Source organism: Squalius cephalus (genome assembly GCF_949319135.1).
Source record: "Squalius cephalus genome assembly, chromosome: 4".
In the NCBI taxonomy this organism is placed as follows: Eukaryota; Metazoa; Chordata; class Actinopteri; order Cypriniformes; family Leuciscidae; genus Squalius; species Squalius cephalus.
In genome coordinates, this window is record NC_137125.1 from 46313214 (window position 1) to 46339271 (window position 26058).

Genomic DNA, 26058 nt, shown 5'->3' on the forward strand with positions numbered 1-26058 from the left:
GTTCCCAACGTTCATCAAAATATTCCGTTTTTTGGGTGAACTATCCCTTCAAAACTTAATGGCTCTCTATTCATTGTCATTGCTTTTTTGGGCATTTAAAAAAAATATTTGTCAAGTCAAGTCACCTTCATTTATATAGCACTTTTAACAATATGTTTCAAAGCAAATTTACAGTGATTATAGGAAATTTAAGTAACAGAGATTGTTTTGGCTTTACAGCAGCTCTAGAATAAAATTATTGTCCAGCTAAAGTTTTGATCGATTCACTTCCGTTCTTCCGCTAACAGAAAACCCTTAACGCACTCCGGCTCTAGAACGCAAACCTTGAAATCGGTTCCAAAGTGCAAGCCTTGAAGAAAATAAATAAATAAATAAAATAATTATAATAATAATAATAATAATAATAAATATATTATATATATATATATATATATATATATATATATATATATATATATATATATATATATATATAACTCCATATTTGTACTCCTCATATAATGTGTACAATTATTTAAAAATTCTTCCTTTGTCCTCCATCAAAGAAAGTCATACAAGTTTGGAACGACATGAGCGCAAGTAACTAATGTCAGAATTTTCATTTTGGGATCTAATCATTCAAGTATTCCAGTTCCTTCACATCTTACAGGTGACATTTACAGGTGACCCTTTAAACGGGCAAAGCCATCACCCCTTAAATAGCCCTGGGGATCCTTTTGGTTGGGCGACCTCTGACCCCTGACCTCAGAAGTTGCTGACTTATTACTCAATGCCTCATGCAATTCTGGAATGTTCCGAGCCAATGGCAGGAAAGCTGGAGGGTCAGCAACCAGTTCGATTCGCTAATTGATCTCTGAGCGCGAGAGCGCCGAAAAGAGCGTGCGATTGGGAACGAGCGGGCAAGACAAGAGGAAAAACAGACAGAAAGAATATCCTTCCATACCTTAGAGATATTGAAAAATGGGGTCAGAGCCCTTTGGCCCTGTGGGTTGAAATAGCACCCGGAGCTTATTGACTGTAAACACAGAGAAATGACTGAGCTACTTGTGGAGAGTACTTCTATCATTATGCAATTTTTTTTTACCCCAATGCATGTCTAAACCATTGAAGAAACACTAAACTCACTTACTGTCAGAATGAAACAGAATATTGTGTGCTGTGAGGCATTTATTGACTTTTAAAAGGATAAAATGTCAACCAATCACACAAATTCCTAGTCGCTATCGGATTCAATAGGGCGTTCTGAGGTATATGGCTTTCCAACGGAATCATCTATCACTTTTATCCTAGTAATGCAACTTTAAGATGACGAAATTCAATATGATTGATGATTATGGACAACAAGCTTGCAAATTTTAAAAGCATATTAACTTGCCATTCCTCAACTCACCATCATACAGAGGCCCGGAGAGGACGTATCGCTCATAAACACCAATCAAAACAACGTCAAACACAATTTGAATTATTGTTCGGCCAGATGAGTGGATATCTCTGGAAGCACATTACGTTAAAGCAAACATTTAATCAATGGTAGTACAGTAGAATGGGTTGACGTTTTTATAAAAGGCCATTGTGAGCTACTGAGGAGTTAGAAAATAATAGAAGGTTTAGAAATTTGAACCAGATGTGTGTGTGGAGAGAGAAAGAGGGTTAAATTGGCTGGACAGAGACTGGATGGTGATTTTTAAGGGGTGTGTGGTTTTTTAAAACAAGCTTGGTCGGTGCAATTAAGAAATGAATAAAGAGAGGGGAAAACAGGATTCATAAACATTTTGTGTTCTTTTATGAGAAGAAAGAGAAAACGAGTTGGAGAGAGCGAAAACAAGGTGAAAAAAAGAACAGTGGGTAAAGGTGAGAATGAGAAAGACTTGCATACAAAAGAGACTTGAAACAAAGTTGCATAGGATAGAAGTAATATCTCTTTAATATCACAATTGTTTCACCTAGACAGCAGTGAGATCTAGTGAAGATCAAGAGGAGGAGTTTGCTTAAGGTAGCAAAAATGAATATAAAATGAATGTAAAATGAATGTAAATAGCATAGCTTGTGTTTTAATTTTAGAAGAATTTAATAAGACATTATATTGAACATTCAACCTCCATCATATATACACTCACCTAAAGGATTATTAGGAACACCTGTTCAATTTCTCATTAATGCAATTATCTAATCAACCAATCACATGGCAGTTGCTTCAATGCATTTAGGGGTGTGGTCCTGGTCAAGACAATCTCCTGAACTCCAAACTGAATGTCAGAATGGGAAAGAAAGGTGATTTAAGCAATGGCATGGTTGTTGGTGCCAGACGGGCCGGTCTGAGTATTTCACAATCTGCTCAGTTACTGGGATTTTCACGCACAACCATTTCTAGGGTTTACAAAGAATGGTGTGAAAAGGGAAAAACATCCAGTATGCGGCAGTCCTGTGGGCGAAAATGCCTTGTTGATGCTAGAGGTCAGAGGAGAATGGGCCGACTGATTCAAGCTGATAGAAGAGCAACTTTGACTGAAATAACCACTCGTTACAACCGAGGTATGCAGCAAAGCATTTGTGAAGCCACAACACGCACAACCTTGAGGCGGATGGGCTACAACAGCAGAAGACCCCACCGGGTACCACTCATCTCCACTACAAACAGGAAAAAGAGGCTACAATTTGCACGAGCTCACCAAAATTGGACAGTTGAAGACTGGAAAAATGTTGCCTGGTCTGATGAGTCTCGATTTCTGTTGAGACATTCAGATGGTAGAGTCAGAATTTGGCGTAAACAGAATGAGAACATGGATCCATCATGCCTTGTTACCACTGTGCAGGCTGGTGGTGGTGGTGTAATGGTGTGGGGGATGTTTTCTTGGCACACTTTAGGCCCCCCTTAGTGCCAATTGGGCATCGTTTAAATGCCACGGCCTACCTGAGCATTGTTTCTGACCATGTCCATCCCTTTATGACCACCATGTACCCATCCTCTGAGGCTACTTCCAGCAGGATAATGCACCATGTCACAAAGCTCGAATCATTTCAAATTGGTTTCTTGAACATGACAATGAGTTCACTGTACTAAAATGGCCCCCACAGTCACCAGATCTCAACCCAATAGAGCATCTTTGGGATGTGGTGGAACGGGAGCTTCGAGCCCTGGATGTGCATCCCACAAATCTCCATCAACTGCAAGATGCTATCCTATCAATATGGGCCAACATTTCTAAAGAATGCTTTCAGCACCTTGTTGAATCAATGCCACGTAGAATTAAGGCAGTTCTGAAGGCGAAAGGGGGTCAAACACAGTATTAGTATGGTGTTCCTAATAATCCTTTAGGTGAGTGTATATATACACACACATACAAAATGGAAGTCAAATGTTCAATATAATATTTCTTATTAAATTCTTCTGAGATTAAAACACAGGCTATGCTATCTATATCTATATATATCTATATATATCTATATATATATATATATATATATATATATATATATATATATATATATATATATATATATCAATTTATTTCATTAAAAACAATTTTGCATATTTTTTTTTTTTTAATTTGTGTGCAAATTTCTGACTTTACTGTCTCTGGTACTTATTATTATTGTCACATTCATTCAAGACCAAAATATTTGAGTTCATATATATTTTCTTTTTATAGCTCTATATTTTTATTTCTGTTTAGGAGAAACACATGAGATTAAGCTGACACTTAACTACTTTATAAAGAAGACTATTAGAGATAGGAGAGAGCAACCACTGAGCAAATAAAGAGAAAGAGTGAAGTGGGCTGATGGAAACATGAGTATTTATATCCGAGAGGCCGTGACACAGCAGAATGCTGGGCCATGTTTGGTGTGGACTGTCACATCATGACATCTCGACTTCACATCACACTAACGAGGTGAGGTCCCAACTTCAGCTCTTATAACTCATCCTGAACGCTGACCTTATAACCCAGACGCTTCGCCACATACTCTCAGCTTCAAAACTTACACTCGACACACTCTGGCTTGGAAATGTTTGCCGCAACACATTAGAGCCGATGAAACCATTTCCACTTCACTAGAACAACAATCAGACAAGTTGACAGAGGTCTTCAACAACAACAACAACAACAACAAAAAACGCCTTCAACTGGAGGAAGCCGAACTGCTTTTACATGCTAAAAGCTAATACTTTTTTGGGGGGTCAAATTTTGATCTCTTTTTTTATTTAAGAACCATTTAAAAGAAAACCATTCCTCCAGATTTGAAAACCAAACATGTTCCAGGTGTGTGTGAGTGTGTGAATGCAAGAAGTGGCAGTGTGAAAACCAAGCAAAGCTCGGAGCTGTAAACAGGAGGTGCGAATTCATGTAGGGTTTATAACGCCTTCAAGTGCCCCCTATAAAGAACATATGTCATCCCTCTCAGTTTATCAGTTTTTATTGACAGGCGTCAGTTATACTGATTGTTCTGACATATGTTTCATAAACCCAGAGAGACTGTAAATCAATGGACGACCATTGCAGTGCTGTACTAATATATGAACAAGGACAAAGGACCAATGGCCTTCAACTATGGCTCAGTTCAAAACAGGTTTCTAAGAAACCCACCTAAACTGAACAAAGTGAAACACTTTATTCAGTTCAGCTAAAAAAAAAAAAAAATCTAAAAAGAATCTGTCTACCAAAATATTCAATACTACGCTGAAAAGTCTGATAATGCACAGAGAGGCAATAACAAACTTTACGGCACGAAACACAAAAACACACAAGCAAAACATTGACTGAATGAAATATCGGCCACTTTAGATTAATGACCAACTCACTGTATTGGCTGCTGTAATTTATTGACAGCTGTTAGGTGATTGTGGCCCACTAGAGTGTAGAACGGCAAGTAGTCTGGGAAATCGACCTCCATTAAATACTGTCCGGATCAAGCCATTCAGCGTGAGATTGCTTTGTGACATATTACCCCTGCCGATACTTCACATACGAGTCCATGAAGCTGAGCACACAGTATGCCTCTGAAGACTCTTTCATTGCAAGTCCTCGCATCACTTACAGCGACAAGCCCTTTCTAGATTTGAGATTTACTCGGTCATGTTTGATCAACATGTTAATTTTGATTAAAGTTGTTAAAGGGATGTCTTTGTCAAAGTATTAAATCAAGAGAGAGCCGCTATGATTTAAATCGCATTGGTTTGCATTGAAAATGAGAGAAATGTTTCAAATTTTGTTTTTTATTACAACAGTTATGGCTCTTTAATCATGTATAAACTGCCAAACAGAAGTTTTGAAAAAATAATGATAATAAAAAAACAGATTTACACTTGAGTGTATTCTTTATTACTGTTCCTATATAAAGAATTTCAATAAATCGCAATTTTAATTTCCTCTCAGCGGGAGGCTGCGTCGATGGCTGATGCCAGTGAGAGGGCGAGAGGAAATGAAACACAAATGCCCTTCGCAAGCGAAGTTAACATGTCTGTGACTACAGGAGCTGGCAGAGACTCCTTCCAGTGCTTAATGTGTTCCCTGGAATGGAACAACAGAACGGTCTGGATGACCTTCAGAACAAGCACACACCCAATGAGACGCGCAAGATCTGTGACTGCTGTGGAGAGCAGCCAGAAACTCCCTAAAAGTCAAGAAAAAAAATTTGTGAGGGAAAAAAAGGCAGGTTCTTCTAATATTCATAAATAATATAGAGCTTCCAATATCTATAATATATATTACAGCAGGCATGCAATCTTCATCCAATGTTATTTAAGATTGATTATAAAAAAAAGAGAAATAAAAAATAAGCATACAGAGTTGGCTATGCATCCATCCATGTATCTACCTATCTAAGTATCTATCTATGAATGTAAACATCTATACAATCATCCATGTATCAATCTATGTATCTTCCGTCTATGCATCCATCCAACCATGCATCAATCTATGTATCTATCTACCTATCTACCCATCCACGTATCTACCATCTACCCATCTATGTATCCGTCCATCCATGTATTCATCCATGCATCAATCTATGTATTTATTTACCCATCAATGTATCTACTCATCCATCCTTCCATCAATCCATGTATCAATATGTACCCATCTATGCATTTATACATCCACCCACCTATCTATGCATCTATGGATGTAAACATCTATCCATCCATCCATCCATTTATGCATCCATCCATCCATTAGATGATAAGAATAGATTTGATAGTATATCTACTGATTTATGCATCCATCCATCAATCTATGTATCTGCCAATCAGTGCATTTATCCATCTATCCATCCATCCTTTCATCCATCCATCTACTTTTCAACTTTCAAAACTCATTTCATGTTAATTCTATGTCCTTAAAATTCTGCATCCTGTTTATTTCCTCAATTAAAATTCCAAAACTGAACTGGAATTTAAAATGCATTCTCAAATTAATTGTGAATGGTGCACATTGCACAACCCTGTTATAACCCTGTCTTCTGCGTAGACTTTCCACCAGATGTTACAACATGACTGTGGGGATTCGCTCTCATTCAGACATAAGCATCAGTGAGGTCAGGCCCTGATGTTGGGTGATGGGGTCCAGCTTGCAATCTGCATTCTAATGTATCCCAAAAGGTGTTCAGGTCTGGGCTTTGTGTCAAATTCTTTCACATTAGACTCTGTAAATTATTTCTTTATCTTCATCGCTTTGTGCACAGGGCCATTGTGATCCTGGGCCCCATTCTTCTAAAAATGTTAGTCTAAGGAGATTACATGGCTGTATGGTTGATTTTATGCACCTGCTAGTGATGTAACTGAAATCGTCAAACCCATTAATTAGAAGTTCACACCTTCAGCTATATACTGTATAACTAATTTATTTATTTAAAAATAAGTAACATTTACTTACATTTTATTTCAAAATCTTACATTTAATTCAACGTGTTATTTGCCGTTTCTTTGTACTTATACGTGAAATCAAATATCATATTGAAGATTAGATTCTTAAAGAAATTAGCTACATACATTTAAAACATAACCTCAATATACATGTTTTACATTAACTGTTCCAGCAGAGATGTCTGTGACAAATGAAATATTATACTATTAATCAAATGCAGACAAGCAGCAAAAGCCAACATTTCAGCACTTGGTTTGCAAATACATTTGACCTAGTGCAGTTTCAAGATGTTTTAGAAGTCAAACCGTTGGCATGGTGGAGCTAATTCTGGATGGGTTTCTTTTCTGCTCTTTAAACCTGAATAAGAGTAATGGAAGCTAACACAATGGGCACTTCACTGCAACTTCACATCCTCTGACTAAAACGCAATGTGTTAAAAGCAGGATACCTTTTCAGAATACTTTTTCAGTGCATTAATTCAAAATAACTGTGGCTTTTCCAATAAACACAAACATTATGCTAAACAGTGTCTTTATAAGAGAAAGAAATATGTATAAAAAGGTAAAAAGCTAACAATCTATATATATATATTTAGATTTTATATCATTTTTTTAATCTTTAGATCTTTAAGGCATCATTGTTTCTCCACTTTTCACGGTCTTCCTCAAAAAGTTCTTGCATCAACAATCTTCTGGTCAATTTTCATTGTGAATCAGCATAGTAATCAAAACTGGGCAAATCCATCATTGTCTCCTGAAGTCCCACTCATAAATAGCACAAGGACACGATCTGTGCGCTGTAAAGAATTGTGTGTGATTGTGCTAGTGGCTCTGTGGACTGGTGGTCCATATGAAGGCGGTCTTTAACGCTGGCTCAGCAGAGAGGGCTGCGTCTCATTCTCCACTCTGATTACCTTACATCAGCCTCCTGTCTTCAGTCGGATTGATCTCACAACCCAGCCTTGCATTTTTGCAAATCTATTTCATTCTCTGTTCCCTCTCACTTGCAGTATTCAGCTCTCCCAACAGACAGGTTTTTCATTTTCTCCACCCTTCCAACTAATTTATTAGCCAATTATCTTTTCTTCTCTCATTTTCTTTACGCTTCTGCTTGTTTTTTTTTGTCTTTTCAAACGGCACTCTGGAGCTTACGGATGCCACTCCAGAGGTCGAAGCACTCGAACCTTCAACTTGATATTTCTAAGATAGCAGTGAGTTTTCCCCTCCTTTCTTCATCTAACTACCGTTTTCCTGGTTGCCAGCACCTTGGCATAATCTTCTGTGACAGATCTGGCCCTCCTCTGGCATTCCCGTCGCCATGGAGAGAACCAAACACAGAGGCGTTTTTATTCAGCTCGAAAGAAAAGCTCTTGACATGATAAATACAGCTCTGTCATGTCTCCCGAACTCATCTGCACACGTTTAAAAGCGTGAAACAAGACACCAGACTCTAAAGGTGGGAATCCTGCTCAACTAACGCATCAACACAACACAAAAGGCAAACCTTTGGCCCACCTTTACAGATTCAAAACATTTGGAGGGATTGTCTCGAAGATCTTCCATGATGAATGTTCAAATAGAGGTGTGTTGGTTTGTCTTAAATCAAAAACTGGTTCCTTAGTCACCTAGATCCTAGTCTCAGCCGGCGCACCCACGTACCGCCCACAGCCCGCTTACTGACCGATGATGCATTCCGCACACAGAAACAGCAAGTACTGGATGAAATCAAGGGTTTCAATCTGATCGCCGACTTTACGCAACTTTCATACTCAGGTTTTTTATCAGTCTGCCTGGAAACGGTATTAAGGATGAATTTAGGATTTTCCAGGTTAGTGCAATCAGATCTGTTGAATGGCATAAACCTGTAAATACATGAAAATGACTATGTCTGAAAAATAATAATTCTCTATTCAAATTATGACCACAGGAGGTGGGGTGGAGTTATGGGGTTTTACAGACAGTTTGAGGACCCAATTGAGTTACGAGGTTTAGTCACAAGCTCTTTTTTATACTTTTGATTGGTTAAATATCCACAAAAAAAACACTGATAGATGTAAATGGTGACCGGTCGCGTTATGTCGGTCAGGCAATCTCTTCCGCTTCCTTCCTCCAGTTCTTTGCTAAAATAAGAGCACAGTTAAATGTCTTGCTACATGAGACTACCTATCCAAACCTGTGAAATAATAAAGAATAATTCATCCTCAGGAGAAATGGAGAATGCATCTAATACGAATTCACTCCCACAAGCTATGCAACGCCTTTACAAAAATCAATACAGTAATTTTCTACATAGATAACCCAATTCCTCAAGAGTGATTTTTTAATTTCCTCCAAGAGCATCTTCGATTATTCAATTAGGGAGTCCATTCAAGGGCCGAACCAGCAATGAGGTGACAGTTTTCAAATCTGTCTCTCTTGTTCTCGACACCGATCTGTCTGCAGCTCATGCATGCCGCGTGCAGGTTTTATTAGATATCGGCTCAAGCTCTGCCAAATGTGAGGCAGAAATGATCATGCACAGCAGCGGCCGCAACAGAAAAGACAAGTGCAGACGCATACGACAATTTATATGCCTGAACCTGGGGATTTGAGGTTGGCTTACAACCACACTGTAAATGTATATCCCTACACGTATGTGGTCTGAAGCCTGGGTGGTGCGATTCGGGATAAGTTTGTGGTTTATTAAACTACGAAAGAGGAAAAGGAGATGAGGAAACAGCCGGCGGGTGACTTTGAGGCAATAGTGTGGTAAACGAGTGGGCGGTGGGGCGAAAAACAGCAGACGTGTCGTTTTATCCGAGGGGTTCAGACTGAAGCGTAATCTTCGTGGCGCAGGAGATCAGTCTGAATGTGAACAATTAAGATGATGAGACAAAATCATTTATCAAGCTTCCTGAGAAGAACCCCCTCTGCCTTTTTCCGAAAGGGAAAGACAGAATGAATTAATTTCCTTTATCTCCTCAAGTCGTTAGTTCCAGCAGTCATTGTGGATCACAATGGAAGCCACACAGGCTAGCGGCAAATGAGTATTCATTAGGACGTACAGATGGACGGGCACAAACATTCATTCACACACAAACAGACACACACCGCGCACACATACACATAGTGAACGATATGCGTGCTCGAGCCTGGGATATTGTGGATTTTCATTCGCTGGATGAGGTAAGTGTGAAGTGATGTTGTCCAACAGCTGGACAGTACTTTACTTCCTTGGAGTTTGTATCATCTTTCTATTCCCGCTCCACTACAATCCCCTTCTTTTTTTGTGCCATGAGCGAGCGGCCTTCGCTAACCATAACCAGGCCCAATGAGAGATCAAACGGACCCGCGCAGCACATCTGGATCAGATAAGAGATTTATAGGGCCAGTGTCTAGGTACCAGTCTCTCATGACTGACCCTTACCAGACAGTGATGAGGACTGACCTGATTTGGTAAGATTCATACATTTCATACTATTTTAAAATAATCTGTTTTTATGGTACTTTTTAGTCTTTTTGTAGTTTCTGAGTTACTGTTACTGTCAGCTCAACACGTTCTCACTCAGTAATTGATGCTTGGTCAGGACCCCTCGGAGTCACTTTTTAACCCCTTTAGCGAAATTTTTCGACATGCAAGGCACTCTTTCAATGAGAAACCTTTGACACGGGCATGGGAATGTTATCATCATGAAGAAATTATATATTGGGTTAGAATTTTGCCATTATGGCATGTTGGGTTGTTATTCTCAATTTAATCAACTAGCATAATCTAATTTACCTCTATTTTATTTTTTATTTATGCTATTTAGTAACATTTGAACATGTAACCCAACCCCACCCATCTGTGTATTATATAATATAAAAACAGGATATAACAGGCAGATATGACTACAGAAACAATCTATTCAAAAAGTTCAAATATTCCAAGAGTTCCAAGGCCAAACGTTTGACTTGTGTGAAGAAAAGACCCAATAGCTATCACAGTCTCCATCCACCATAGATCCTATGCACAGATTCAAAAATTGACGCCTTAAGATGACGCCATCAAGATGGTATAGATATAACCATTGGTCTACCAGGTCAAACCCAAATCCCACCAACTGTTAGTCCAGCTGATCAATCATTCAGACCAGTTTGGACCAGTAAAAAGACTATTAGGTTCCACATTAGCTGCATTTTCCAACAGGGTGAGATCCCTGATTTCCACCCTCACAGCTGCCCTGACCAGACTAATCTCTGGCACGACACACATGCATACTTAGAACAAGGGCACAAACATAAGCGTGCCTGCAAAAATCACGGAAATGACTGAGGCATCTTGGGAGTCAACGGAAACACCTTCCCCATGTGTGGTGTACGAGTGGTTAGCAGCATGTTCAGGGCATTATTCCCAGCCAGTGGAAACACTCGGGCTGATATTACATCCCCGCTGTAATAATAAACCTGTTTCATCTAGGGTGAGATGGATTGAGAGTTCCAAACGCACAGAGTCCTGAAATTACATCCTTGATGCTGAGGGCATCTCTCCAGAAATGAAATGAAATCCTATAGCTTGAGCCAGGGCAGTGCGGGGAGCTAGATTAAACATACACTAGTATTAAAGTCAGCTTTAAATAAAGAGAATTCACACATGGTCACAGACTCTCTCCCTGACCTCCCATAGATCACTCTCAGAGTAACAGACGCTCTCGTGTAACTCCCATCTTGAAGTAATGAAAAAAATGAAAATGTTGTGACAGTAAAAATGGAGACTGGAGTAGAACAATAGCCCCCTTTGTGCCATGGGAAATGAATGCTTTTAATGACTTGTTAGGAAACTCTAAGAAAGCTGCCTGGATGTGTTTTTGCACAAGAGGAATTCACTAAATTACAGTAAACCCATGTTGCATAAAACACTGTCGAACAGCTGTAGATGTATACAGGATGAAGCAATGCAACATCCGAATCACTGCCAGTGTCTTCATCTGTTTCTCGTAAGTCCAAATTAATGTATTCCCAAAGGAATCGAGCCCCCACGTGCCATTAAACCTGACATACCTGATAAGACAGAGAGCAGGTCAGAACAGCACCAGCGTGACCTTTCACCTTACAGAGAGGGACAGGGGAAAACAGGAACACCACATGAAACTGAACTGTTTGTAAGCAGTATCTGACAAGCTATTCAAAGACATACAAACTGTCAGCAAATCAAAACATCTGCTGTGATTCTCTAATGGCTTTTATATTAGTGGAAAATTTGCCATCATTCGTTTATCTCGAAAACACAAATTGTTACTTGTTTTTAGCATAAATCTAACTAAATTTAGAAAGGTTTACACGTAAAACAAGAAAAATGATTTGCCAATGGGGTAAGAAAAATAAACTGGATTCTAGATACTCTCTAAAAACAAATCTTATTATTCAACACATTTCCGGTAATTAAGTCAATTTACATTGTTTTTATGGATGTTTAGATGGAAAGATAAAAATACTGATTAATAAAGTTATTTTTTACAGAGCTTCAAAATGTCTTGTGAAGATGCATATGTGGATCATTCCTCGCATTAAACCAAAATAATAATAATAATATCATTTTCATATAATATTTTTTAACAAAAATACAATTTCCTGCCCAGTCAGTAATATTAATGGGCAATCCCAATTGACAAAAAAATTAATGAATAAAAGCCCAAAAGAAGACATTTTTAACAATGTAGGAGAAAAAGTGTAACTAATCATAAAAATATTCTCATTATCAATGAATAAAATAATTAATAAAACTATTTTAAGATACAATTTTCAATTTTACAGTTTTACAATAAAAATAAAAATTTCTGGCTGGTAAGAATGGCCGGTGAAAATTATTTAGATTTTTTTTTGTTTATTGATTTGTTAAAGCAATAGAATATTTTAAATAAAATTGCCGGTCTCTTTTTTCAAGTCAATGAAAAGGTAATTTAACTTATTCAACCACTAAAGAATAGACATTAACACTTTAACAAATTTATTTTAACAAATGTAGGCACTTAACAAATTATTGAGACACATTTTAAGATTAGATTGACAAATTAGTCTGTTATCAGTGTGGGTGAACAAATCACAAAGCGCTCTTCTTCTCTCGGGAGTTTATTGGCTTTTCCTCTCTTGCTCTTTCTGCCTTTTCTCAGTCAACAAAAAGTCAGTTCATAAAGTTACCGCTATCTCCCAGCACCATCTGTCATCTGAATATTCTTCACTTTGCCTGTCCTCCCTGTGCTCATTTCTTTCTCTCGCACACAGACAGCTCACGCCAGCTTCGGTGCAGAGCGTTGCAGGCGCCCCCCTCAGCTGGTTTTCATTTCTCTACAGCCAGGTCAGGGTTTAACAGTCTCACAGTCTATCACACACACATCAGAGCCTGATACCTGAGTGGCGTCCCCCTGGAGCTCCACCATATAACCCTCAGCATGCTCAAATACCCTCACATGTCAACAGCACCTTGAGAGAAGAAGTGTGAGGATCATGAACCACACACCTTGTGCTCCAGCTTTCAGGAGCTCCTCCTGAGGCAGCAGGATACGGATATGAATGCATTCCTGTCTGAATTAACTGATTTTCACCTTTAGTCAATCACAGCTTCCTTTAGGGGTCTTCTGTGCTTCTGAAAGGGTCACATGGCGGCTATATTGAGGGAGTAGAATTGTGTGTACAATCCTAAATTAGGATTTGCTGCATAAACGGCTCTAATCCCAGGTAAATCTCACAGGACAGGCCTTGTCTTCTGAGGAAGGGGTGAGAAGATTAACCTGATTTGTTCAAGCTAGACTTATGCCGACACAACACGCTAATGCGCCATAAACAAACCCTTCAGACTGCTGATCTTCTCTGTATGGCCACACATTCCTACATAGCTGATACAAGCCATCCTGACCTTTAAAACTGTTGTGGATCTTACACAATCGAAACGGTTTTATATCTTCTAAAGTTTGCTGTGTGGGTAAGAACTAGGGGAAGCTTAGAGATGGTGTATGCATATGATGTGCATATAATTAAATAAAAATAATAGTGATATATAGCGAGAGGTCTCATGGTGGAATTACTCATGTATGTCTTTTAATCTACTGCTTATGATTGCTGTTCTAGGATAAAACTGCCATAATTTTTTCTTACTTCTAACCAAATTCAAAAAACCTTAATTAAAAATAAACAAAATAATAAAATATATAATATATAAATATATAAAATATAAACAATTAAACTATTTAACTAATAAAAACAAAAAATAGTTAATAAAATATTTTTTTATATAAAAATTTTAATTCAATGAATACAAATATTCATTAAGTTATGGTAACATCTAAACCAAAATTTTAATACATTAATTATGGAATGTACTTTAGATGGACAACCAAAAATCTCACCTTATATATATAAAATGTAACTCTAAAATATCTTTAAATTAAACTCATTTTACATGTGTAATTCATTGATTAAAAATATTACTTAAATTATCTAATTATTACATTTAAAAAAGGAATAAATTATGAACTGTAGTTTAGATCCTACTCACACTGACAGCCATGTTAATGGACAAGCAAAATCACACATTATATGCTCTCAAGTCGCTTAAATAATTTTCAGTCTGAAGTGAAAAGTCTTCTAGATATATCACTGTAGTTTACTAAGCATTACCTTCTCACAGAAGTTCCTGAAGTTCTGTGCATTTCTGGAAAATGATGCTGTAAATTTAGACCAGAATACAGTACCATAAGTGCACCCGCTATAGACTGATGAACTGTAACCTCTACTTACACATATAACCGTCCACTCACTCCCACAGAGCTTGATTTGTGCCCGTATTGAATTCTAAACAGGTATTTAAAATGATTAAATACCCAAAAAAGAGAGCTTATGTTTGTAGCGTTACACATTCCTTTCCCGCTTATTCCCAGAGGTCTGCCATCCAGGTTTATGTATGTTAGCAAAAATGTAAAACTGCACCACAAACTACACATTTTTAACACTCTCTGGGACACCATAAAGTACTGTCGGTGAATGGCGCTGTTCATATTTTTATGATCTACACAAGTTTCATTTCCAACAATTGATTATGCCTGCGCAGTCACAGTCCAGTGGTTTCAGGCTCACTTTTTTCACTCATTAATGATGCCAAGAGCTCCACCGCCAAGCGACACCCAGTTCGCCACATGCCAAGCTTCTCACCTTCCTCTCATTCTCCGCCACACATTCAGCCCTATTCTCCTCACCTCGCCGTTCCAGTCGCTCTGGCTCGCTTCACTACTCTTGTTAACTGCTGGAGCACATTCAGAAAGCTGCCCCAAACTTAATGAGATGTGACTGGCTATACGGTGTGGCTTGAAAATGAAACGTGGTACAGCCGGCCTAAGCAATCTCAAACCAGAGCACACATCGCTATAAATATGTCACTTTCGAGAACGTTGGAGAAATCTGACGGTAAGCAGCGCAGAGGGTCGTTTGTACCGAAAACCCCACAGTGTATTGAAATAAGCTAACTTTCCCCGTTTCAAAATGAGCTTTACTGAAACCCCACTACCTCCTCTCCGCTTTCCTGGCAGGATTATGCATAGGTCCAAACATAGGTCCACCCCCCCAATGGCATCCAGATGCGGCGCTGCACTTGCTCAGGCTGGGGGAAAATGGATTGGCATGCGGCACGCTCTGGAAGGCTCTGAGTAAACATGACCCTATGGTGACCCCCACTGCTCATGGCCCCTGCAGGTCTCAAACAGGTCCATTAAGCCTGTTCAGATACCCTGGGGCTGACCTGCTCCATTTCAAACTCAATCACCATCCCCAACAGCCCAATCACGCCGCACCGGCTGACGCTGCATTCAGGGGACTGCAAAACACACAAAAGCCTCCACAATCGCATGGCGAACGCATCATAACGAAACAGGAAAAGAGGTCTAGAAGGCTTTGCTGAACTGAATCGGAAAGAGTTTTGTTTAGCTACCACATACTGTACAGTACATATGGCTGCCAGTCACCATTTGTTTTCCTTCAACGCAGTTCCTTCACACTCTGCTTAAGGGTCTTGGCAGTCACGCTCAGTTAGCAAAAACACACGGCCTTGGGAGAATCTCCCATTTCTTGTATGCTTGTGGTTTGTACTGTGATTTAGAAAGAAAACTGATAAATGCGCCGTAAACATACTGAGAAAACTCCAAAGAAATTGTGCAGCTCATACACCAAGGAACACAGTGCCATTGTCTCCAAAGAATTTGTGTTAAGCACAGCTTTAACAAGTGATTAATTAGAAGTGTGTCGGCCAAAAGAAAAGACTCATTTTTTATCCATTGACAGGTCAATGATCCGAATCCACTGTAAGCCTTTGATTCTGGATCCGAAGGAAAACAAGACAAACGCATACATCAACACTGTCGTCAAAGGCAAAAGGTTAAGAACGTGTAATATAGGCTGGTTTTATCAGCCTTCTTTCCCACATTTACAACTTCAGCTCGTGATCATATAACTTCAAACATCGTCCAATAAAACTGGCCCCGACATTCTTAAGCGCCGTAGTTCTGGATCTACAGGTTTTTTGTTTCTAAACAGCATTGGGGATTCAACACCAGTCGTTCTAAAGGCACGCTGAAGTGTAATTACCTCACGCTGCAACCACTGTAATTATATATTCAGTCGGATTCTTCTTAAGGACATATTAATTCCAGCTGTGTAAGAGCTCTCAGCTTATTCACTTACCTGGATATATTACTTGTCTCAGTTCAATCACATCTGCTGTGTGGCCAACCGCACTTCTTCTGCATCACAAGACAAACTTTGCGACATCTCTGTTAAAGAAAACAGGAAAAGTGATGTTAGTCCCTACTGAAAGAAAGACAATAACATATCACTCATTATTAAACATTTTAAGCTAAATTAAAGATGAATTACGACCATGATTTGCAAACATGTTCCTGTTTTTCATGGCATGCCACTACAGCAAACATAATTACTTCCATAAAGCTGATGTCTTTTAGTTTTGCTGTACTTATGCATTTAATTACATTGTAGAAATTAGCCGTGATTACCTGAGAGAGCTTTTTAATTAACACGCGATAGCATGCCAAGATAAAAAAATTGTAAAGTGAATGAGCGACTTTGAATTACTTTCCATTGTACAAGTTTATTTACATATTTTATAGCACAGAATGCTAACTACAGTCTCTTAGCCCAGCATTTAGTAATGCACACAATAGCTAATGAACCGAGAAAGCTTTTATCTCATCTCACTACCTAACTTACTTAGCAGAAGTGAAAGAGTGACTCTAAATTGCTTTCTTTTTATTAACAGATTTTATAACACAGAATGTTGACTACCCTTGGGAAAATGGCATGCAGTTAATTGTATTTAATGTGCACTTTGTACACTCTAAAAAAACATGGTTCTTTACAGGTTCTTTACACGCAGTAACAGTTCTATTTAGTACCGTATCGTCCAGAACAAGAACCCTTTATATGCTGAAATGGTTCTTTCTGTTAGAGTTTAGGGTTCTTTATTCCCGCCTTTTTGTTTTTCAAATCTGTAACTGTCAAAGTCTCCTTATCACTGATTTTCTGGACCTCAGCTATACAACTAGTTACTACACAGACTGTCAAAATACTCTCAACAGGTAAATGATTTCTCTCTTAAAATGTCTATAAATTATAACTGTAAAAATTGTAACAATCATTTCCTAACAATCATGTATTTTTCTCTTTTAGTTTAACAGAACATGTAGTGTGAGCAGCTCTGTTCAGTTAAGGATACTCATCTTCTCTTCTCCACAAAGTAAATAACAGAGATATGGAATTTATGATCCGTATTGTTAGATTTTTTTGATTGTTTTTTATTTATTTTTTTATGATTTTATGCCTAAACATACCCAGCCACAAAAAAACATTAAAGCTATACAATGACTTTATATAACTTTTTCCTTTTAATATGGTAAAGGGCTCATTCTGTCCATTTTTGCTAATTTTGGCCTTCATGAACATAATTGTTTTTACATAATCAAATGGAAGAGACACAATGTAACTCTAAGAGACTGTTCGTTTTTTATTCAAGGGGCTACCGGAGGAGTTTTGAGATCTATAGTCAAAATAGACTTGACCCTCCCTTCACCAGCAATAAATTTTTCTATGAACCTCCAAAATGATTGTGAAAAAAGGCATGACCCTCCCCGATAATTTATTGATTACTTCTGTACTGCTTTGCGCTTGGCAAAGATGTTCAGATAGCCATTGGTTTTTTTTTACAACCATGACAAACGACTTAACCTCTGCTTTCTCATTTTACACATCACACTCCACAGTTATGGTGGCCATTTCAGTAGATTTACTCTCTAACATTGTTGTGGAAACACAAACTAAAATATGGTAGTATCGTGCTACAGCGCACATTCTATCAGCTGCAGTTCTGGCACCTCTGTCCCAATACTGTAAAACTCGATGTACATTCACATCACATGTTAATGCAGCGGTAGAGTTACACTCAGAGGACACTGCACTTACTCGCAATCACAAAAGTTCATTATTTGCTTGTGCTTTAAAGTTTTGTCGGGTAAACATTTTATTGGCGTTCTGTTCTGACATGATGCACCTTTTCTGAGCACGTACGGCCGAAGCGCGCACACTATCAAACAGCGCCAAACTGGATTTTTGTTGCATGGGTCAGACCCATCTGCCAGCTGAGCTACATGGAAAAATATGAAACAAGCCAAGCCACTTTGAAATTTTACTGTTTTCATGAATACAAAGTTGGGTGACCCTCCCCCTAGACTTAAAAAACTTGGATGACCTCCCCCTATTTTCCTCCGGTGGTCCATTTCAAAAATATTGAACGCTCCCTAAACTCAATTGTTTATTTCAGATGCTGTCCCGTACCATAACCTCATCATCTGCAGAGAGAAACTGCCAATCAGAATACACACACAATTAAGGACGTAAAGACATCATAGGGGATTGTGAAGATATTTCACTGGAACTTGTTCTTCATTACATCTATATCATGTTCATTGTCAATTGTTATTTATTAATGTATTCAGCTTATTAGAGCACTGACATTTTTGCAACAATCTGCCATGTCAATAAAAAATAAAAGTGCATGAACAAGAACATGCTGGGTTTTTTTTCAAATGTAAAACCCAAATAGAGGCAACAAGATATAAGACCAGGCAGATAGAGGGCTAAAAAAAAACTATATTAATAAATAATTTATAAAAAATAATATTAATAATATTAATATTAATAATATGAAGATAATATACTAATAGTAATGGAAATAAAATAAATATTGATGAAAAGGTTATTTATAATACCATTAAGGTTCTATATAGCACTTTCAAAGCATGGTTCTTTATGGAACCTTATAAAAAGGGTTCTATTTAGCACCAAAATGGTTCTGCTATTGTTACAAGCCGAATAACCCAATTTGGTACTGTTTAGAACAATTTTAAGAGTGTAGTGTACCTCAAATCTTAAAAGTATATATATTTTTAAAAACTGTACTTGCATATAATCTATTAATGAAAGGCCACTTTCATGACTATGTTTCTAAACACACTTAAGTAAACCTTTAAAAAGTACCATTTAAATCATTATGCTTTAAAAATATTGTTTAAAGAAGTACACTTTGATGTATTGATTAAAGCATTCGTAAAGTGCTTGATTATAATTTCAACTGCAGTGTCTTATTTCATATTATATTTAAAGTTAATCTATTTCAAATGTATTAAATTACAACTTCATCATTTCAAATGTGTAATTACCAATATATTTAAATACCTGACACACATTACATTGTATTTTAGTTTACCATAAATGCTAGTCAGTACGGCTTTAACATTTGTACACTTCAACAATAGTTCAAAAGACAATAGAAGTAATTATGAAATAATGACATTTACTTAATATACTTAAGTCCTACTTACGTGGGTCTAAAAAGCACTTTTAAATTCGACTAATTCCATTTAATATAAATTTAAACTACAATCATTTTTTATTCAATTGTAAATAACATGCAATTCTGAATTCAGAAAGCATCACATTCAATTTGCACTCAAATATATTGTTTTAAAGTATATTATTTCAGTAACAACTACTATGCTAAGTATGCTAAAGTGTACTTTTCACAAGGGTACACTCTTTTAGCCTAGCATTTAGCAATGAAAACAATGGCGAATGAACCGAGAAAGCTTTTGTCTCATCTGACTCAACCCATGCTGACATAACAGAAGCCAAAGTCTCATAATGGAACTTCAGTGGAAGTGTTTACCTTTCCCATGGTTCAACACTAGCCGCGATTGCTTAACCATGCGGCGGGGAAATCAACGGAGGGACATCTTCTCTCCCTACATACCAGGTTTCACTAGCGTGGAAGTTATTCTGAGGCCACCGCAAGATTGTTTGGATGCTCGTCAAGAACTCCAAATTAAAAACCACAAACATTTCGGAGCACTTAACCCGAAAACATTCTCCTCAATCAAGCTGAAGACTTCAGGGAATGGATGCGTCGTTCTCACAGGTATTGGGAGGGCCCGAGGGACCACCAGGGGCCCCCCAACTTCAAAACACTGTGGGGTTCGATGATGTATTGTTTGGTGCACCTCCCAAAAGGCATTTCACTCACCGTAAAAAGCCTCTTAAAAGAATGCCGCTCTCCCATGGGTCACCAAAAGTCCTGTCCGAGGCTTGCTGCTGTAACTACATGACTGCATAATTACGCTTGCGTGTGATAAAAAGAAAATAGCCCTATTTTAAGATCCTTCGCGTCCAAGCATTCACGCAAGCCACTAGAGTCTTAGCAGTCACCCTTAAATAGTTCAATAATATCTGTGAAACCATAAATAGATCACGTCAGCTCTCATAAACACGCAAAAGAGTTATTTTAAATCACCACACTAGGCTTTAAAATGGGTTTTGATGGTTTTCGGTAGAGACTAGCAGTCTTGGAACAAACAGTGTTGGAGTATCAGACACAACCCAAGCCAAGGAATCATTTCTTGGAGGCTTTAATCATCTGGCTCTTTGCACTGGGGGGCCGACAATTAAAAGTTTAGAGGGATAATATAAATATGTGTTGCTCTTAGCCTTGTTTACTTCTCTTTTCGCACCAAATGAATGGCTTTACATTGGTATTGTAAATTATGCAAGCTTTAGCTCCATAATAGGTAATCCTATATGAACTTTTTGATAGGCTTGGACACATAATGACAGGATAAACAAATGTAGTCCAGATGGGAGATCTAATTCTGTTTATCCCTATTGTGTCACAGCCATTCAGTAAAAAGCTTGATCAACCAAACATTATTTACTGCATTGTTTCGCAAACACTTCAAGCGCAACTGTGAAAGGCCTTAGATCACGCATATTGTGTGTTATTTATGGCTGTCTCACACATAAAAATATGTAGCTTTAAATTACGATCACAGATTCACAGCTATAAGAGGCCAGCTCTAAAACCCTCAGGAGTTGTTCATACATAAGACAAAATGCAACCAGGTACAATGCCTTATTTAAATGCATGTCTAATGGCCCAGTGGACTGGAAAAATAAATAAATATAAATATTAATATCTTAAATAAATATTCTGGATTCAGTTAAGCTCAATCAACAATCTTTGTGATATTATGTTGATTGCCACAATATTTTTGTGTCTCATCTCATTTCAAAAGCAAAAACCAAGGTTACAGTGAGGCACTTATAATGGAAGTGAATGGGGCAAATTTTTAACAGCTTATTTTAGAGAAGCACTTGCATTTCCACATTTGGCACACACTTTTATCCAAAGCGACATTGCATTCAAGGTAGACTTTTTTTTATCAGTTCTTGCTTTTCCCAGGTATGGAACGATCAGCTCGCCGTTTGCAGAGCAAATCTGACGTTACTATTTAATGACTATGAACAATTCATGTTACCTAGAAAGTATTGCATTTCTTACACCACAATTGTTACAAAACTGCATTTTTATATTTGTTTCAAATATTTATGTCTAAATATCGCTAATCAATTTCTTTAGGACTGCAGGACTCCTGGAATGAGAGGGCGCATATGAGAGCTATTACCCAGCATGCTTTGCTATCTACCTCATATGGAAGAAACACTAACACAAGTCCACCGAAGCCCAGCTGACTGTTTATTATTACAGGCTTAGGCCTAATCAATGTTTTAGAAACCGGACCCAACCCAAGCCGAGCTCTGATGGACGGACAATGACAACCACCTGAAAGTCAAGAGAGTGAAGGGAAGGATAGCCAGCAAATCAGACCACACAGTTTTGAGGGGGAAGGATCCCTGATATGGCGTCCCACAGAGTACAAAGGCATTTTAAAGGTCTTTGACTCTTTGGCCTTTTATTCAACCTACAAGTCTGACGTTAGTTTAGGGAAACTGACTCAGGCTGCCTCCATTCTCTAGTTCTGTTTCTCCATAATGGCCAAACAATGGCTCTGATGTGTTGGCTGACGATTCTCCACCTCACATGAATGGATTAAATCTAAAGATTTGGCAGATGTTCTGACTAAGTTTTGTCATCATTCTCAGTTCGACCCACTCGAATTGTTTTCCGTGGCCAGTGCATGAAACAACCAATAAAATACACAGCAGACGGATGGCAGTCCAGGAAACAGTTTACACCATTAAACTGAATGGCAATCTGAGATGCCATGCTGACATGCAGGGAATAGAGCTGTCATGGAAAATTCTTTCGTGCTGATGACAGATTTGAAATTGGGTTTTCTAGCTCCTGTATGTCTGTAAACAGCATTACGACTGTGAAGGGTAACAATTTCCCATCATAAATGGGGAAAGTATCCATTAGCACAGTACAGTAGTATGCAATCACAAGATATCAAGGCATAATGACATGTCGTAAGAATAATGTACGCATGATTATGAACTACTTAAAAAAACATTACATCCTCCTAAAAAGCCACGCTCGGACGCTCTCCTGATTTAGATATGTCAGATAGTGGAATCTTCCAAATTCAAGATTCAAAGTACATTCGGGATGGTGCCGACATACTGACTGACAGTGGTATGCCCACCTGTTTGGAAAGACTCAGCAGGTGTTCAAATCTCCATGACAACCGTACCATCAATTTACTTTTACTGTCAGTCTTCCACAAAAATACAGGAGCCAGTGAATTCCTGGTCTGCTGGGCTCATAAACTGATTAGATTTGCGTCCTCCTAAAATCTGCATACCACAATATATACATTTACAATTAGCTTGGAAAGAAAGCAACTTGGTCCCTAACTTTTAGGGTGGTGAAGCCAAGTAGTTCTGATCTGGACTAGTAAAAGTTTTAAACCCTAGAAAGGGTGAACCGAGAATAATCACCATTGTGCCCTTGAGCAAAACACTTAACCTTAGGTTGCTCCAGAGGGACTGTCCCTGTAATAAGTGTATTTCAAGTTGCTTTGGATACAAGGGCCAGCTAATTAGTACTTTGTCGACTTAAAAAGCAATAGTATGCCAAGAAAATGAAATATAGTATGCGCTAGTATATAAAAAATGTAATAAAATAAAAGTACAGTCATTAGAGTTCAAGAGTAGGGCCTGGAAACAAAGGGGACACACTATTGAACGGTCACAAATGGTTGAGCGTTCACAGACCAGCACATCAAATGGTCTTTGCAGCAGCACTTTTATGCAGGTCATCCGTCTAACTAATCCCAGACACATCAACACAGGACTTAAAAGAACTAAGATCCATTCGATACACACACGCAAGCAGAAAGTAGTAACCCCCTCTGGAAAGCAAGACCTGGATGGCCCTAATTTGTCATCTGGTCAATGCATTAGGACTTTCTTCCGCCAAATCCACCCATTACTCCTTTAATAGCCACAGAGAACGCAGAGGTAAGCTTGAGCAATCTGTCTTGAGTTTGACACTTACTTTCAAACTTCACACTTTTAACAGGGGCAACTCAACACCTTTCAGCTCAATGAGCTGCACAAAGGAGCCAATTAGATCCTGGGCTTCAGTGACCAGGGATCCCACGCTCAACTCTATTACGCTGACTGCACAACTGAGGGGATGAAGCTTAACTCAACACTTCATGTACTCTTCCCTTTTCCCAAATCCAAACCACTGGTCATTAGCAGTCTTACTCATAAGAACATGATGTTTGTTAACAAGGTCAGCTGAATCAAGGAAGGTTCAGATCATATCAGGACAACAATGATGAAATAATCGAATTAAAGCAAGTTCAAGTGGGAATGAAGCCTCAATTTGCAGCGATGGGTTTCGTACATCTTCTGAAAAGGTGGGCTGAATCATTTTTAAGTTGTTTGTACTGTTTGTTGGCTCTAATTGGACAGGGTGATGAGATATTGGCCTCCTTCATCTCTGAGATGCATCTTTGGGATGAATTCCAGAGAACAAAATCTGACCTGCTCTGCTAGCCAGGGGATCACGAAACAAACAACCCTTAGATTATAGACACAACTGATGTAAGTTAAAATCAAATAGAGTATCCATATTTAGGAAGTTATTTGTCACTTTGCAATTTACAGTATGTGTGGGAACAGAGGTGGACAGTAACAAAGTACATTTACTTGAGTACTGTACTTAAGTACACTTTTTGAGTATCTGTACTTTACTTGAGTATTATTTTTTCTGGAAACTTTTTACTTTAACTTCACTACATTTGAAAGACAAATATCATACTTTTTACTCCACTACAATTCTGTCAAGGTCCTTGAGTAGAAAGTAACATCAGTCAATGCATGATTTTGGTCGCAGGGATTGCATTTTGGTTGGAAATGAAAGTCGGGTTGACGTCAGAACCCTGCATCTGATTGACATCAGAACCTGACGTCAGATTGACGTTGGATATTGATTGAAAATAAAAGATGTTGATGTTGGTTTCTGACGTCAACCCGATTTTCATTTTCAACCACAATACAACGTCTGTCCAACGTTGGAGATCAACGTCAGTCTGACATTGGATTCTGACATAAACCTGATTTTCATTTTCAACGATGGGTTTGGTTTTCTAAATGCGAATTTTGTCACTTTTTTGGAGCACAATAGCTTATAGATAACAGTAAGGCTAACATAGTCATACTAAAAGCCAAAAAACTTTAAATAGGGTACTATTTAAGGGGACAGCCATTTGGGTGTCCAAAACCATTGTGGACGTTATTGAGTGCACTTATTGAATCTCACATTCAATCCCACTACTGGAACTGTGTTCTAGAAATAAATTTGATATTGATATGAGGGTAGGTATGCAGGCATATATTAAGAGGCATACGGTACTTTAAGTATTACATACAACAATGCAACAATAATAAAACAATGCATTGACATTTACTTTTTACTTTTGATACTTTTAAAAACGAGTACTTCTGTACTTTTACTTAAGTAAAAATAGGTCTTTGCAACTTTTACTTGTAACGGAGTAATATTTGACCAGTAGTATCTATACTTTCACTCAAGTAAGGAAGTTGTGTACTTCGTCCACCTCTGCTTGGGAATGACATTCCGGTTCTTATTCAGAACTGGTTCCATTTCCAAAAGCCAAATGTTCAAATTAAATCTTCAGCACGAAAAAGATCAATGTTAGTCTGAAGACTACGAAAGTTTAGGGTGCCATTTGGGACAGGGCCAATTAAAGGAGAACTCCAGTCAATTTTAACATTGAGCTCATTTTTTTGTACATTTGGAGTGCTGTCAATACAGAGAACAACGACAAAAATCGGTGTTGCCTACACCGAGTTATTCTATTTTTAAAATTTGCACCCTGTTGACTTCAATGGGGCAAGTACTAAACCTGCTTTTAGCCTCTTAACATCCTTGATGTGTCATTACAAGTGCACAGAAAATGTGAGTGATTCCTTCTGAGTGAACACGAGTGGATCTGACTGCAGTAGATGTGAAAGATATGTATAAAAATGATGTTATTTAAGCCAGCGCAAATACCTTTGTTTACATCCTGTTTTTCGGTTGAAGTCCAAAGTAGTCGATTGCCGAGTTCACGCGCGTGATCATAGGTATTAAACCTATGCGTGTGAACTCTGCAATCGACTACTTTGGACTTCAACCGAAAAACAGGATGTAAACAAAGGTATTTGCGCTGGCTTAAATAACATCATTTTTATACATTTCTTTCACATCTACTGCAGTCAGACTCACTCGTGTTCACTCAGAAGGAATCACTCACATTTTCTGTGCACTTGTAATGACACATCAAGGATGTTAAGAGGCTAAAAGCAGGTCTAGTACT

At 38.2% G+C, this 26058-nt stretch overlaps 1 protein-coding gene across 1 annotated transcript in view; it reads right to left on the bottom strand.

Moving 5' to 3' along the window:
* Positions 1-26058, bottom strand: part of sema3aa (sema domain, immunoglobulin domain (Ig), short basic domain, secreted, (semaphorin) 3Aa) — a 102132-nt gene that overhangs the window by 60842 nt on the left and 15232 nt on the right. The window contains exon 2 of the mRNA XM_079869418.1: positions 16547-16635. The gene's annotated coding sequence lies outside the window, so the exon portion shown is untranslated. The remainder of the gene's footprint in view (positions 1-16546; positions 16636-26058) is intronic.